At 38.8% G+C, this 18,138-nt stretch overlaps 1 protein-coding gene across 1 annotated transcript in view; it reads right to left on the bottom strand.

Moving 5' to 3' along the window:
* The window catches only part of Snx7 (sorting nexin 7), a gene marked incomplete at its 5' end in the record, with an annotated part of 62,498 nt that overhangs the window by 24,920 nt on the left and 19,440 nt on the right, over window positions 1-18,138 (bottom strand).

Here is an 18,138-nt window from a genome sequence, read left to right as displayed (position 1 = left end):
GGCATTGGCTCAGACTTACGACCAAGGACTCAGGGATGGGTAAGAAGGGAAGCCTCTTTCTGCTGAGAGCTTGAGGTCCAGCAGTGATTTAAGGTCCATACCACATTAGGCATTCCCTTTTATCTCACCTAAGCAGTTGCTTAGAGTCTAACAATGAGTTCTCAATCTCTCTCTCTTTCTCTCTCATAAAATAAAGAAGGACCTTAGAACTTACTTACTTTTTAGAAATTCAGTATATATAAATTTTAAAAGTTCCCCAAATGAGGAAATACATTTATAGTTAATAAATATTTCTTGCCGCACCAAATATTCACTTGATGGAATTAAGGTGCACGTTAATAAAGAGAAACAATCAAATGTCACCAACTCTGATGGGCAACATCTTCAGGTCCAAGATACCTGTGCACTACAGTGTACACCTGCATGGGGGGAGTATGACGTACACTTGTCAGAAGGGAGGGGCAGCACCTGCCTCAGGGTAAGTGCTTTAGTGCTATGATTTGGATTTCACATACACATGTGGGCAGCCCCACTGTGAAGAACTCTGAAGAAATAACATTTCATTTTTCTCAGTTGCCTTAATACATTAACAAGTAGTTTTTGCCTCTTCCTCTTTTGCTTGCACCTTGGCAATTCGTAACCACACACAGGTTAGTGACTAAAAACATGGGCTGTGGAGTCCCGCAAGTCCTAATGCTAACTCTGACACCTCAGAGGCGGTGGGTTCACTCATCGGGGGCAGTTTCTGCATCTGTAATGTGAGAAACAGGAACTCTCTACTCAGAATGATCTTGCATAATGTATTAGAAGTAAGACTGAGGCTTAAGCACGCAGTGCATGTTAATGTTAGAACAGTGCCTGGGGGGCTACGGAAGAACACTGTTAGGGTACAGAAACGTCCTGATATAATGTGCACTCTCACTTATTGACCTACGTCACAGAATCTCTGTCAAGGACCTGTACAAGAAACAACGGTCACAAAACAACGAGCTACCTTATTAATACCTCAGAAAGCTCCCGGCAAGCTGCATTTTGCCCAAGAGTGTTGGTGTCTAGAATGGACAATGCCTTAGGCCAAAACATCTCGGTGAGGCTACTTCACAAGGCCTTTCCAAATCAGCCCAGAAGCTACCTCTATTCTAAAGAAATTAATTTCCGCGTCATCTTAATAAATTATTTCTCTCTAGTCCAAGGAGTATTAATATCTTGCAATTATGGAATGATAAAGCCCTGTGAAAAAATATGCAAATGAACATTTTCCCTGTAAGTCTGAAAGTACTTCAGAGTATACTTCCTAGTAATTCAAACTCCTATCTAATAAGGTAAGAAAAGTAAAAGCAAAGATATCCATAGAATTCCAAACATCACTGCGAGCCTTTAGGTTTTCTCTTAGTAGAGATCAGCTTTTAGGAAATACATTAATTCATCCAACAGCTCTCTACTGAGCCCATACTACATGGCACGTACCATGCTAAGCACAGTCTCCCCTAGGGAATATGTCTTCCTCACTTTCTGAAACACTTCCTTCGTAAGGGCAAACCTGATTTACTACCAAAAGGCCCTCTTAATGCTTGTGCATCTTCACAAGGACATCACTAGGGAAGGCTCAAGCATACATGGAATATGTGTCTCTCAAACTGGGATTCCCACACCCACATCCACACTCAGTGACAGCCTGCAGGACTGGCAAAGTCATGAATACACATGGTAAGAGCTTGTAAATATTTTACACAGGTCAGATAAAAAACATGTCATAGGGTACAATATTCACATGAAGTGTTGAAGTTACAGACTTTAAAGAAAATTTGGTAAGACTAAGATTTAGGTGGGTATGTATTACAACTTTTACTCTAGAAACTAAATTCTTTTGGTACAAGTTTTGGAACTATAAACTACATTAAAATGTATGATAGAAGCAAATCTGTTTGACTGTCGAAATACGTATTCAATGAATAACTGATACACATCGACTTGATAATTCAGGGGAAGGTAACTGCCATGAGCACCAATAGCTGTGTCAAAGTATTATTTACAAAAATGATGGGTGGAAAAACAGTTTCCCCTTACAGTTTAGTTCCCTAACAGTAAGCGTGGGAGTGCTGGAAGAAAATACAGTTAAACTTTTTTTTGTTAAATCTCTGTGCTCTACCACTGCCAATAAATATAAGGAGAATTTCAGTACCATCTTGAAGAATCACCCTGTCACCTACTTAATAATAAATCCTTCATCAATTCTAGCACTAGTGACAAGTATCCCAACCCTCATTCTAGGACTGGATTTATTTACAACTACAATAGTAAGGCCATATGGGAAGCACAATTAAAATTTAGAATCTCTCCAATAAAATCACTGATCCTCTCATGTCTGAACAGCTTGTAAAAGCTGCTCCTAACACAGAATTAGAAGAATTATTCTTCATTAACAAATAAAGGCAATCTCACACAAATTAATACAGAGGATAGAAATATGTCAGACTAGTATAACTTTGATATCTCTGGTACAAGTAACAGTAATTACAAGTCATTCTTATGATTTGTAAATAAAAAAGTCTTAAAAAAGAGTGAGCAAGCTAAATCCAGCACCTGCCAAGTGGGGTCTATCCCAGAGACCCAAGGATGATGGTTAAAATGAAAAAAAAATCACCACCATAACAGAACAATAGAAAGAAATCACACAATCATTTGAGTAAATATAGAAAATCATTCAATAAAATTGAGTACCCACTTATGTAAATTAACTTTGTCTCAAATAGGCATAGATACAAGTGTCCTAATATGATTAAAAATACTGCATATAGGAAAAAACATACAAAACACCATTAATAATGAAAAAAGATCTTAAAAGTATTTAATTTAGAATCCAAGGACTTTCCATCACTAGTAATATTATCATCAATTTTCATTAGCCTAATAACAAATTAAAATTAAGCATAAGGTATAATTACTGAAGACATTCAATGATATTACCAATATGCACCATGACAAGATTCCTATACAGAAAAATGTCAGCACCTACAAGTAAATTACTGAAATGAAAAATGATTTAAAGACTGCTAAATATAAAGTACATAAGCAAAAGTTAGTTGTACCACTGTATTCTTCCAAAAGGGCAACAAAATGCTTTCAAACATAAAATATAAGAGTTACAGTAAATACAAACCAAAAAATAAGGTATTAAAAATATTTTTTCTTTTAGGAAAAAAACTTTTAAATATTAAAGGAGACTAAAGTAGTGCAATATTTAAACAACTCTATTATTTTGAGTCTTCTATTAGTTCTCTTTTTAAAAGTCAACTTAAAAGGCAATCCTCAGACAATCCATTCCAGTACAGCATTTATATAAAAATCAGATTTTTTTCCTTCTAATTATTATTTTCTCAGTCCACTGTTGATTTCCTCAACATTCTTTAAAACTAACAGTGAGTAACAAGTCTTTTAAGCTCTGCCGTGAGGGAGTGTTGCAGGTCTACCATTTTACCCTTATCTCCAATGCTTAAATTACACAGAAATTTGGTAAATATTGGTAGGTTACATAATTTTAAGGTGAAACATTAGTGATGAAGTTTGGCTTGTTTTCTCCCAGTTTTTCAAGAATTATTTCTTTACATTTATAAATATGGTAAAAATTTAAAATATGCATATACCTACCCCACAAAGCATTTATCACCAAAATGTTCGAACAAAGTAATACAACTTGAAGGTGATAACTATTCTTACTTAAAAATACAACTGTTTTTCTTTCTTTTCTGTTATATTCTATTATTTCTTTTTAGGGCAAAGAAAAAAAACCCTTAACCATTCAATCTTATTTATTCAAATGCTAAACATTTCTCTTCACAATCAGAAAAGCTAGGAAATTATCATTTTGAAAAGTTCTTGAAAATAACATACCTAAATAAAAAGGTTTAGATTGCCACTCCATCAGAAGACAATAGAAAAATTCAAAATTTCAATTCTAATCTGACAGCTACCACTTCTTAACAAACATTAATTGAATTGCAAAGGAGAAATAAGAGGGTTCTTAACGACACAATTGTGTAATTTTCTGATTTGTGAGAAAGGTAAGATGTGTCTGAAGAAATCAGATGCTTAATTATACAATGCTGCTCAAGCATACGTGCGATCACTAAGTAGTACTTTCTATATCATTTTTAATACACATTTTTCTCAAAAGTAGAAACCTCTCCCTGAGACCTACTGCAAATTTTCATATCCAAATGTGGCTTGTTCAGTAAAACACAATGCATTTTCTAAAAGTGACAAACTGAGTCACAAAGCATCCACAGATGTAGCTGATGCATTACCATCTTTCTAGCCAGCAACTCCAACGGTATTAACATCCGTCAAATAATGGCTTCTTGTTATACTGCAGGCACCAAAAGCCAATTATTTAAATGGCAGCATCCTAGGAGATGAAGAGATTCTCTCTGAATCTTCTGCACAAGGGAAATACAGTAAATGTACATTGGAAGAGAGAGGAATCATTTTTAAAAACTTTTAGAAAGAAATGTGGTTTCTTAAGGTCTTTTAACTCTTTGGGTCTGATCATTTTCTGTATTTCTTTCTGAAGAACATAATCTAAGACTAAAAAAGCAATACACAGTAGTGGCTTAGCAATTGCCATATTGCCATCAGGTTTTTCTGAGGATAAAAGTTATTTAAAAGCCAAAATCTAAATTTACTTATTTTGCAGACCTTCATGGGCCATAATGTCATGAAATATTTTTATTTCACTCACTACTTAACCAAGTGGTATCTCCCATAATATCTTACTCAGCACTCAGTGTGTCCCTTTAAAGGAAATATTACTTTTTCCAGTTTATTGACAAAAGAAAAATGAGGTTTATAGAGATTTAAATGATTCCATTTTAACTTTTCCCTGGAACCAAGACCTCTAACTTTCCATTCAAATCCCACCCTGCAAAACGAGGTGGATGAACTTCGGGGCAAGTACTCGACACTCAAGATGCTGCAGTAAAACCTTACATTTCATTCAACTCACTGAGTTTTCAGTACGCACTTACACACGTCGTTTATAATACAGGTAACGTGCATGTAGTACAAGCAAACAATTACAAGTAAAAATGCATATACATTGGGAGACACACAAAAGGTATCTGTTTAGGTGACAGAACATATGCTAAGTTTGGGTGTGTGACCCTAAGGCCCACATGGCACAGGCTCTTGCCCCTGCTGTGGCACTCCTGGAAGGCAGTGGAATCTTTAGGGCTGGGCTTAGCAGGAGCTCTAACGTCACTGGGGGTGGGACCTTGTAAAGACAGCAGAGGGCCAGTCCCTCTCTGCTTCCCAGATGCCTCGAGCTGTACATTTTTTCTACTGCATGCAGGCACACGGTATGTAGCGTCTCAAGCCCAGAAGCAACAAGGCCAACCAACCATAGACTGAAGTCTCCAAAATTGGGAGCAACAGTACAACTTTCTTCCCTGTAAGATGATTATCTTGGGTATTCGGTCAGTGACATCAGGCTGACTAACCCACTATGCAATTTAGAAAGGCTAGTGATTACCATGCTACCTTTGCTATAACACTGTGTATGTTGTATTTGCGATCAGATGAGTTCTGACACATCTTTCAGATGTTCATCTCTTTCCTATTTCAATCCCTACCAGAACAAAAACTTACGAAAGAACTGACACCCCTCTTTAGTTGAATCAACCAGATTACCACACACAAAAGCCCATCTCCTAAGCTCTGGAACAGGCCGGCTCACAGATCACAGTGTTCTCCGTTCTGGCCTGTGCCACATGGCAGCGGCAGTCGCATGTGCGGACTGTGTCAGACAGCAGAACTCCAGGAAGCTGTGTCACACACCGGGAACAACGCAGGGCTCACACAGATGAGGCCGGGCTTCCCCTCAGCAGCATCCTTTAATAAAGGCAGCTGCTTCCGTTTTATTTTTTTCTAGAAATCCTCTAGTATTACTATTTTCTTCAATTACTTCAGTCTGAATACTAATATAACAGAACAATATAATCTGAACAATAATATATTTGGAAAAAATATCAGTCTGAAGCAAATTCAACTAATAATACTTTCAGACACACATAATAATCTATTGGTAAAGTTTGGGAAAGCAATATCAAACAGCAGACTATCTCTGACAAGGACCTCATAATTCCAGTGTTTGTTTATTGTTACAGATATTTCAATGTCTACTTTAAAAGCACTCTAAAAAGACAAGTAAGAAGACGATGAACAGGAATACACAAAACCCTGCCATGTACAACATATTCTAAAACTTCAACAATATGGTGTTGTAGCATTGTCTAATAGACCAACAGGGCACGCAGAAAGTCTGAAAACAGTTACATGTGAAAACAAAAACTGAGCATATTTTCAAAGGCAGCATCACAAATCACTAGAGAGAATACAACTATTCAATATACAGCTTTGGCAAAACTGAAAAGTTATCTAAAACGCATATCTAAGCCTCAAGTTTGTAACGAGAATCAACTGCAAATGGCACAAAGATTTAAATGTAAAAAAGGAAATCTAAATTGTGAACAGAAAAAAACTATGAGAGCACTATTCTCTCACTTGAAGTAGAAGGAGACCTGCTAACTCATTCTTAAAACTAAACCCCTAAGGTAAATCTGACTTTTAACATTCAGAAATCTGCAAAACAATGGTCAGTATGAAAAAATTTAGAATACTGACAGAGCATTATCTCTAATAAAAGTTCTTAAAAACCAGAGAAAGAATAAAAATGGAACAGAGGGAAACAAATTTTACTTAAAAATAAAAATATCCTTAGTTTACTTATTGCAAAAGAAATAGCAACAAAACCTACAATGGGACACCACTTTTCACTTTTTTCAGATACAACAAGTCTATAGTTCAGTGCTACCGATAAGACTGAGGGTAGAAAGCAGAGAAATAAAGAAGCTGCTGGGATGTAAACAACTCTCTCTTTGGAGGAGAATTTGGTGGGAATGATAGTTTTTAGCCCTTCCCATCTGGCAGGTAACACAAGTCCAAGCACCACAAGGTTAACATACTCAGCGCTATGAGCTAGGTACTATTATTATCTTGTCTACAAATGAAGAAACTGAGAAGTTAGCTAATGAGAAAAGCTATTACAATCAAATACCCTTTGATTCAGCAATTTCATTTAGACAATTTATTTTACAGATAATGGTCCATTTACAAAATTATGTATACATACATATATATACATATATACACATATGTATGTATATGTATATGCACAGTTATCCACTAAAGTACTTTCTAAAGTAGCAAGATTAGACGTCTTTACCAGCAGAGGTCAGGGTAAATAATTTTGGTATACACATACAATGAAATATGCAGATATAAAAGCCCAATAGATGATTCAAATGTATGTGACAATATGTAAAAAGCAAAGTACAGGAATCCTTAGAGTACACTACAAAGAAAAAGAAAAGTCAGAATGCCCACTTATATTTGTTGTCTATCCAGAGGAAAACCCTGTCAGGCTGCAGAAGTGACTCACAATAGCACGTCCAGGCAGCGGGACCGGGAGAATGGGACATGCGGACGGGAAGGAGACGATCCGCTAACATTTTCCTACGTTTATGAATTTTGAACCATGTGACTTTACTGTCTATTCAAATCACTGTTTTGCTTTGTTTTTTAAAGCAACATGCCAACTAGTTACCTTAGAGATCAACAGCATACACGGACTGCACAAGTTCCTAATACATAAATGAGAAAAGATCAGCTGACTCAAAAGAAGTGTGAAACATGCATATGACAGTGGGAAATGCTGTTTTAAATAATCATATTTGTATGTCTGATCTTGAACATATATAATTAATCCAGATAATATAAATAAAAATTTGACAAAGTCCTTCTCTTTTGGTGCAGTCTGCTCTGGGAAACTTGCATGAGGGCGAGATTAAATCTGTACTTCTACATGGGTAAGTGATTACCATTTCAGCCAGTTCTTCCGTCGGATACATGGGCATGGCCCTTTCATTCCTTCTTTTAAGGAAATCAATAATATATCCATCATTTTTCCGGTGCAAGACTCTGGCAGGTCTTCTAAAATATTATGGGCTTATTTTAAATCAACTTCACTGATATCACTGTCCACTTGCTTACTAATTTTAGATTAAAAGCTTCTACATCAGATGGCTTCAGCAACAACAGAATCTGCCTCCTATGAAGGACAGACTCTGGAAGCTGGCATAATTTGAAAATTACTTTCATCCTCTCCCTAGCCACACTGTTTGAGAGAACCACTAATATACACTAAAAGAAGAATAATGTGCATCTTTAACTCATTTCCTGCCCTCCTCTGACTGGGAAATATATAAGGTAGGTCAATTTACTCTAAAATAAATAGTCATCTCTCAATAACCAAAGGTTCCACGTCTGTAAATTCAACCCGTAGTAAACATGTGCAGACACTTCTCTTGTAAGAATTCCCTAAACAATACACTTAAGGACAATTTCTGTAACACTTAGATTGTACTCGGTATTATAAGTAATGTATAGATGATTCAAAGTACAAAGGAGAAAGGATGTGGGTTATATGTGAATATTGTGTCATTTTATATAAGAGACTTAAACATCTGCAGATTTTGGTGCCTACAGACAGCCTGGATCCAATCCCCCATGGATACCAAGGAACAACCCTACCAAGCAAAATGCCAATTTGCAGCAACAATGGCAAATAATTGATCAGAAATGCAAATATGAATTGCCTACTAGCAGTTTTCTGAAGCACACTGCTAAGTGGTGTTTCAGACTCTTTCTAGGTTCAGATGTAAAGTTCCATGACGTACTAGTGGCTTCTGCCATGTGTTGGGTTGGCAACCTATTCATAAATTTTTCTGTGCAATGTAATTCTCAAATTTTCAATACAGTTAATGACACAAATTCTGGAGTCCTTCAGTAACTCCCACACATGCAATGTTGACCCAATAGCTGTTTCTCTGTGTGCCAATTATCACATTCACAAGATAAAAACAACAGTACTTACACTTCACTACATTTTGTAGAATGTATGTGAGAATTGTAGATGGAACAAAGAAAAACAGGAATCAAGACATATCGTGTACAGGTGCAAATTCCTTATAATGAATGTGATTATTATGTATACCTCACAGGTATCAATAAACTTAAACTAAGAAACAGAACAAAACAAAAAGATGCGTATGCGATAATACATGTAGATTAGAACTCTGCCCGAAACATACCAACCGGTTAAGGAATGTCAGGTATTATCAATTAGTTTAGCACAATTTGTTGATATGATTAAAATATAACTCACTGTTGTTCCTTAGGGGGAATTCTGAAGTGATTTCAGTCCTGAATGATACCCATGTCATAACATTTTTTCTGTTCAATTAAATTGTTAATTTAAGATAATAATTTCTTGAAAAAAGGAAAAAGGATTTTAACTGGCTGAGGTCATTAAAACTCCACACATTCCGAAGAATTTTCAAGTTGTAATTTACAGTTTTTTCCAAGTGTTCTTTTTGGAGAGCAGACAAAAGCACCCAACTCTTAAAATACTTTTGTTTTGACTTTAGTAGCAGATAATTGACACTTGCCTTCAAATTTTCCCATCCCCTTGGACTGCAAATACACCTATCAGGGGAAGAAAGTTTCTGAGAGATGAGGAAGCACAAGGCTGGGTTGTAACTCTAGATCTGCTGCTTTATGCAGAGCAAGGCTGGGGTCTCTGCTGGTAGAAGAAAGGAAGGTAAAGCTGCGGTGGCCTGCAGCAAAATGTCCAAGCAACAAGGTGAAAGTACAGTACTGTACCTGCAGAAAGGAGCCTCTCGGGATGGCACGGGTGAGTGAAAGGGTACAAGCCCAGGTGGAGTGCAGAGTGCCTCCCCTCCGGAAGAGGCAAGATCAGTCACCACAGAGGTGGTGAGGAAGGATAATGTTTCTCAGCCAGAAAGAGAACTGCAAATGGGAAGAAACCTAGAGAACATATTTCCGATAACTGGGCTAAAATTGGAGTCAATGGACTCATGTTTTTAAAATATACAACCAGCCCTCTGTGCTCTGCATCGTTGAAAGTATCTAACTACGGATCAAAAATGTAAAACATTCAAAGATGGCATCTTTTCATGACTTTGTAAATAATAATATAGTATTAGCAACTATTTACATAGGATTTATACTGTGCTAGGTAACTTAAGTCATCCTTTACTTAAAGTATATGGAAGGATGGCCATAGGTTATATGCAGATGTGCCATTTTACTCAGGAGACTTGAACATCTGCAAAGTTTGATATCCAGAAGGGACGTGCGGGGGCCCTGAAACCAATCCCCAGCAGACACCAGGGACAACTGGATATTAACAGAAAAGCAAATCCTGGGCAGATATAAAAGTGAAGGGTGGCACAGCACTTGCCTAGCGGCACGAGCAAGCCCCTGGTGTTGGACTGCCGTGTGTATCCTGCAATACTTTAAGCTGTTATACAGTAACTTAGCAAAAGCTTCCTCAACACAAGTTCTAGATTTAAAAACATTAATTCATTTTCAAAAAACTTTCTTTAAAGTAAGCATTATTTCTGCATGTTCACGGATAAAGAATGATTAATGCCTGATTAAAGTCACAAAGTAAGTAAAAGTACATCAGAGCCCGCTCCAGGCTTCTGACTCCCATTGTGTTGTGGCTTGAAGCATCATCAAATATTTATTGAGTGCCCAAGCAAGGCTGGGCGTGAGAGAGAGATGCAAGACAGATCCTTGGGACGCATTGCTTATTTTTTAAAAAAATGTTTAAATTAACAGGAAATTGAATCCATTTTGAGTTTCTGCATAAGACAGCTCTTTAACTACTATATTCATGACAGGCAAACCCCACAGAGCACACCACAAATCCAACGGACACCATAAGTAGAATTTCTTAAAATCTGGAGGAAAAAAAGTGCCTAGAATTTTAAACTACTCCTTTCACCATCTGCTACTTCTTCTGATGTGGTGAAAGCAGTGAAGAAAAAAGGCATAAATCTTCCAGAGGAAGAAACACAGCTTCCCATTTTTCTTTAGAAAGTTATCCACCACAGCGTTACAAGGGCTCTCTCTCCACAGCCTTCCCTGTCCTCTCCCTTCCCCCGCCACTCCCACCACACACACACACAGGCCCTAGTCAAGACTCCAGGTTTATGTTCTTTTTGCAAACGAGAAACCCGTAATACGTGGTCACTTCCCTAAGCACATTTACTTGGAGAAATTCTGGAAGCGGGACGATTTTTACCCCACCCTTCAGTATTTCCTGACCGGTTTTCTGTGTGACCGCAGGAGCCGTTCAGTACCAGGCTTGTGTTCACCACAGACGCACGGTGTCTGGTGCTTCTGCATCCCAAAGGAAATAACTAAAATGCATGTTTTGAGGTCACAACTATGTTGTAAAAACGCGGCCTTTGAGATGACTTGGAATACTTCACTCTAGTTCCTATTCGTTTGCTTTTGACTTCTTCCATATTAGATCTGAGATGCTACTGCGTTCTGCAAGTGTCAAGTCAGGATGCAGAGAGAGACACTGGTGCAAAGAAAAGAAAGAGAAGGGACAGTCAACAGTGCAGTGCGAGGCAGGCTGGGCTCTGAAGCGTCTGGTAATCGAGGCAGAGAGTGGGCTGGGAAGTAGCGTCGGAGCACGTGAGACCAAGACACGAATAAGCCGAAAACACACTACTCAGGAGAGGGAAATTCTACTGCTGGTGCCGAGACGTAAACAAACCTTCCCGTGAGTCCTCATAAAGGAAACGTGAAATAGTCAACACTCTTTGATGCTTAACGTAACTAGATTTATGGCTGTCCTTAAAATGCCCTTCATTACACATCACTGGTATAATACCAAGTATGCGCCATTAAATACGGCCACGGAAGTCCAAAACACAACTTTTTCATCGTCTACATAAATGCAGATACATTTAAAATATCTGTTCAATTAATGAGAGTGAGCAGCTAGAGCCAGTGGGGTCGTCACTGTTCAGCTCAAGCTAGGGGCCTGCTGCCTTCCCTCTTCCCTCATCTCTTCCTCTCTTCCCTGTCTTTCTCTCCCCCTTCTTTCTTCTCCTCCCTCCACTCCCCACTCTCATTCTCTCATACTCTGAACATGAACGTTTACAAGCAGAACTATAGCTATTTCCAGATTTTGATCTAGAAGAAAGAAACGTACAATACATATTTCTAAGAAATTCCACCAATATTCTTTATAAAAATAACCCCGGTTAACCCTGGGTAGAAAGTGGAATAAGGGTTTCAATTAACACTGTAGGAAGACGTTCCCCATATCATTTGTAGCTGAGAAAACAAAGCAACATTCTCAAAACTACAAGGCAGTTAAGTGACCTCTCTGCCACACAATGCCATGGTTTAAATCAAACATAACTCAGCAATTACAGCCAATATGGAAAAGTCCAACTAGAGAAGCCAAGTGCAAAAGCCTCTTGTCCATAGAGTAGATGGCATTTGTTTGTGTGTTGCTACTAAATCAAGTATTCATTATTATTTCGTAAATAATCTTTTACAAAGTTATATAAATGGACATTTATTTTTCCCCCTCCCTACCCTGAATGACAAGATAGCCAGAAGAAAGACAGAGAGAGAGAGAGAAAGGAATTCTAGGCACTCGCCTGTCCCTTCCTCTGGAACAAGAAGGCTGTCAAAGCCGTCATGCTTACAGCGCCATTCATCTAACCCACGCCAAATGCCCAACCAGTTGTGCGTATGGGAATCTCATATGCGACCCTGCGTACATGGGGCAGACATTTTTCAGTATTTTTTTTTACCCTGGATGCCATCCACCAAACCTCTTCTTACTTTCAGAAGACCCCGGTTTTTTCAAGTCTCTACACCAGCGGGTGTACTGCGGCTAGTCTAAGTCAATTCTAATTGTCGTTCTCACCCAAAATGACTGCTTTGATGGACTTTTCACAGTCCTGACTGAGACCCGAGAAAATAAATGCTGGATGCCCTCTGCTACAAACAAAGGGAACTACACCAGGAGAAAAAGCCTCTTCCCCTAGTGTGAGTACGTATACGTGCATGCGTGTGCCTGCACATCTGTGCACGACAGACATATGTAGACAAACAGGAAAAAAGAGAACAGCAGATCATATTAGAAAATAAGGTATACAGAAACAATAACTTGGAAAACAGGTTGGTGAGACAAACGGGCCTGCAATCACCTAAAAATGGGCAACTTCTACGCTCTATCATGACAAACAGCTCCTTCTGTCAATGCTATCATTCTTTAAAGCTTTCATAATTAAAAAGCAGGAAATATTGCTCAGTGCAGCTCTTAGTACACTAGGACCATTACAAAATTGATAACCACTTGAAGATGAGTAAAACACTGATTCCAAAATAACAAGTCATATAGACAAACGACCAGCTTGAATAAATTTGGTATCTCTCTGTACCTACTGAATGTGGCTGTATGCAAATCCACATTATAATGATCTTATGAAAATGCACTTTTGCTCACATAAATATACTGCTAAATAGCTATGGCATTATATCTACAGCCAAACCCCAAAGTCTATGCACATATTGCTAAATGTCAACTGCATTCATATTCATTTATACTTGAATGCTGCTTTGAGTGGAAAATTATAAATCATTCATTCAAAAATAAAAATAAAATGGATATGCAGCATTATTTAGCACCAGAGATGAACTTTATTTATTTTACAGTTAAGTAGTAAAGTGAATAAGCACTTTCAAACAGAAGCTCTGGCTGAGAGCTTACAACCAACTGCAAAACCTACAAGTTCCCCCAAGCCTCTGAGCTCTCCTTATACTCCCAACTGTCACATCTTCACTGCCAGTCAAATTCTCTATCCGAGAACAATATCTACTTCATGGAATACCTTCATTAAAGTACATATGGTAACTCTCATTTTCTCTTGAACAGTTTGTCTGTATTTACGTTAAGTCTGTATCAGACTTTTTAATAAATGCCTCATAAGCAGAGAAGTCGTGGTTAAAATGTTGAGCAACTCACAGTAGATTATTCCGTTCATCTTACCGGTCCATCTACCAGTATCCAAAACTATATAAATTTCCTTTACTTTCCCTCACTGGATACTCTTGGTTCTTCCATTATTATCATTCTTAACATTAGATTATGACAAGGCTCAAGCTTAGGCATTCTTTCTCTTCCTTTCATGATCTCAACTAAGTTCATGGACTTAAATGCCATCTCTTTTCTAACAGCTTCAAAAGATCCATCTCCAGCAGGGCCCCTCTCCTACCCGTTAGTTTTAGTATATAATCCCCTACTCAACATCTCCACTTGACGTTTACATGAACTTTACATGTCCACATCTGATCTTTCTCATGTTCTGCATCAGACCTGCTTTTTCTAAAGTCTTCCCCAGCTCAAATAATTTCAACTACTGCCTTCCAGTCACTCAGTGCACAACCTCAGCGTCGTTCTCGATTCACCTTACCCTCTCACAGACCACAGCCCACCAGGAGGAAACAGCTCTTCCTACAAAACACACTCAGAATCTGGCCACTTCACACCACTTCCACCCTGGACCAAGCAACGACGCCTCACCGGAACTGGTAAGGCTACTCTCGCTCCCGCCTGCCCTGGCCCGTGCACACACCATATATGCACGGTCCTGAGCCTGCCCCACCGCAGGAACTCTTGTATAACTTAAGAGTGATCCTGTTCTTCCTTCCTGTCTAAGAACAAAGCCTGCTACGGCCCTGCATGCTCTGACCCCTCTCTACTTCTCTGCCTTCGTCTCCACGGTCTCCTACTCGCTTGCTATGTTCTGGCCACAGGCCCTCCTCCTCATTCTGGGACTGTGCACACACTCCCATAGCCCTTCCTGTTGCCTGCAAGCCTTTTCTCCCAGGCACTCAGCCTACTTAACCGTACCTCTCTGGGAAGACTCTCTGACCCCTAGTTTACACTGCACCACTATCCAACATCTTCTTTCCTCCAAACTTACCCCTATCGGACAGCACATCACAAACTGTAGTCAACTACCTCCCAGTTTTCTACCCTCTGGAGTGCAGGCCTCCAGAGGGGCCACTTTCGTGAGCGCCGTTCGCCCAGGGCTTGGAACCGTGATTCACAGCAGCTTCTCGGTAAAATCTACTCAACAGGCTTTCCTGCGTGCTTCTATGTTAAATGTCACCGTCTCACGACATGAAGTGGTACATCTCCACAGATATCTTCTTCCTTCCTTCCTTATTCTGTATCTCAATTTAGAACGTCAGTACCCGCCTACCTCACAGGGAAGGTATGTCAGAGTCATGGTACGGCCTCTCCCTCCACAGGCGGCATGGAGCCTGTCCTCCCCCTCCTCCCCTCTTCAACTGCACAGCCAGCTCGTCAGTGCTGCTCTGCGTGGGGCCCCACTGCCCGAAGGAGGGAGCTGACACCTCTAAAGCGGAGGGACGAGCCAGGTTCCCGAGGACCCCACAAAAGCCCTGTTTAAGCCACACGCCTTCCTCTTTCCTCCGCCCTGCTCCCAAACCCTGGTCTCGTCCCCTCAGGTCAGTGCATTTTTTCAAGCTTCTATCACTTTTATTATTATTAATTCTACCCAACATATTCTCTCCTCTTCAACAGACAATTTCTTGGTTAATCTATCAGCACAAATATTACTCTCGTATAAGTCAGCAAAATAACAGTAGCTAGTAACTACTGAGTGCTTACTATAATCTAAGCAACTTGCATTATAACATTTAATCCTTAAGCAAAAAAGATAATAATAATTTTTCTGTGAAGCTCAGGACATCTGTCCTGGGTTACAGAGTTGAAAAGTAGCTAAGCTAGGATTTGATCCCAGTTCCACCTAATTTCAAAGCCTAAAGAACAAAACTTTAAACTGGCTTGAAAGCTTACTTCTACTGTCTTTACCAAGCACAGGTCATTCTGAAACCATTAACTGCACTTCTATGAGATAAGAACCACAAACCACAAGCTAAGCAGCACTATTTTACACAACTATTCAGGTAAAACATCAAAGATTTCACTGTCAAATATTATCTTCAATTGTAGAAAAATACGGAACTTTTATAGATAGATTCGTCTGATGAGTAGAAGGACCCAAGTTATCAATGTTTATGTATAGCATATAGTTACAAAGTAAAAAGAAGAAAGCTTTGTATGTGCATGCCACAAAGAGCACCCAAAAGTCATCTGAACGTGATCACTACATACTACAAACAGGTATAGAAACATATATATACACACACATACATACATGTAAGAAGTACAAGACACAGAGGGAGAGCGAGGGGAAGGAAAGGGGATAAAGAATTAAGAGGCGTCGTGTACAAGTACCACGTCACCATGATGAATGTGATCGTTCTGTACTGTGAACGTGTACCAATAAAACACACAAGTCGTCTGATATATTCAACATGACCTCTGGAATGTGTTACAGTGCGCTGTCTTCCCGCCTGAGAATTATGACGCTGCTCATCTCTGCCCTTCTTGGTAGAGGTGCGTTTCACTGATCTTTTCACTTTGAGTTGCTTCCCTGGTTTTGCACACAGCATCTCACCCACAAGTGACTTAAAGGCAGCCTCCAAAGGCAGCCTAGCGGGTCTCCACAGAAGTGGCCGCAGGGTTGTTTCCAATGTAACCCTGTCTGCGTTGCCATGGTAAACAACCAGGCAGAATGCTATATTCAGTTTTCTGCCAGGGTCGCCATAGTGACTGCAAAGGACTGCTCCTTACAAGGACCTCACAAGAGCGGGTTTCCATGGTGACCCTCTCCTGCAGATTTCCAAGCAACTTCCCCTAGGTTGTTCTGCAGCCAGTCACGCCAAATTCATTTTTAGAGTAATTTTAGACAGTTTTTTTGTTTTCCAAAGACACCATCATAACTCATAGTGTGGTACATATAAGAAGGCTTGTACACAATTTAACCATTTGAAAATGTAAATGGTGACATTCACAAATCATTACATCAGTCCAGATACATTTTAGGAAGTAAGTATTACTAAAATAGTATTACTATTTTGGTAAGTAAGGAAAAATAATTGCAATAATCCTAGTGTGTTTACTTCAAATGTTAATTAAAGTATCTCATAAAATATAAAATAGTTTCAAATTTCTTCAGTTGTATAACATAATAGCTATTTAAGTACAAATATAATGGATATCACACATACAAATGAAGTCATTATATAGAATGATCAATATTTTATAATGAGATAGCAAAGATATTTTTGTAGAGCAAAAGAAAAATGTTTGCAAGCCAAAATAAAAATATATAGTATAACATACAACATATATTTATTTATTTTATGTATGTATTTGTGTTTTCAACAGGCCCACCTAATTTTCCTCATTGTAAAATGCTCTGTGCATGTACCAACAGTGAATGCAATCATCATACACTTCAAACATGCACTAATAAAAATGAAAAATTTCAATTTCTCCTCCTTTAAAAAATAACATATAAATACACACCATTCTAAAGTTATTTATTTATTTTCAAGACAAGGTCTTGCTATGTAGTTCAGTCTGGGCTTGAGCTCTGTATAGTCCACGCTGGTTTCAAAATCATCGTGATCTTCCTGCCTCAGCCTCTCAGTGCTGGGGCTGCAGGTATGTACCCCCACATCAAGATGAAAATGCTTGGTTTGTAAATCATGCTGCCACTCTCTTGAAACTCTGAAATACTACGCTTTCTCTAATATTTAATCAAGGCAAAATTGTATCTACCCACTAATTTGAATCTTTAGTGTTTTCTAACGAAAAATGAAGTTTAAACCAAGTTTTTCTACGTGAGCCAACTCTATTTTGCTCCTTTTAAGTGATGAGGCAAAAAACACATATACACATACACAACTTTTCTCTTTGATGAAAAAAGGTTTAATTTCGGTTTCCCTTTCTTCTCTTCATCCTGAGGTAAAAATATGATTTTTTCTTTGAACACTAGTTCCTCCAGTTCTAAACTTTCTATTACTTTTCTCTCCTAGATGCCTTTGTCCCGCCCTGTGCACAGCAGCGCTGCACTCCCCACTGCCCACTCACGTTCCACCCAGGACAGCAGCGTTCCAGCTTGGGAAACATACACACTGGTGAAACGTGCACGCCACTACAAACGCCTGTTAGAGAAGTCTCAGTTTCTGCCCAAAGTCAGGTCTGCAGAGGCCTCCGCTTCAAGCCTCCAAGCTGTTTTG

The sequence above is a fragment of the Chinchilla lanigera genome, unplaced genomic scaffold (assembly GCF_000276665.1).
Source record: "Chinchilla lanigera isolate Chin_1 unplaced genomic scaffold, ChiLan1.0 scaffold00034, whole genome shotgun sequence".
Taxonomy (NCBI): Eukaryota; Metazoa; Chordata; class Mammalia; order Rodentia; family Chinchillidae; genus Chinchilla; species Chinchilla lanigera.
The sequence above is the reverse complement of the archived record's forward strand: the minus strand, read 5'-3'. Positions and strand labels throughout refer to the sequence as shown.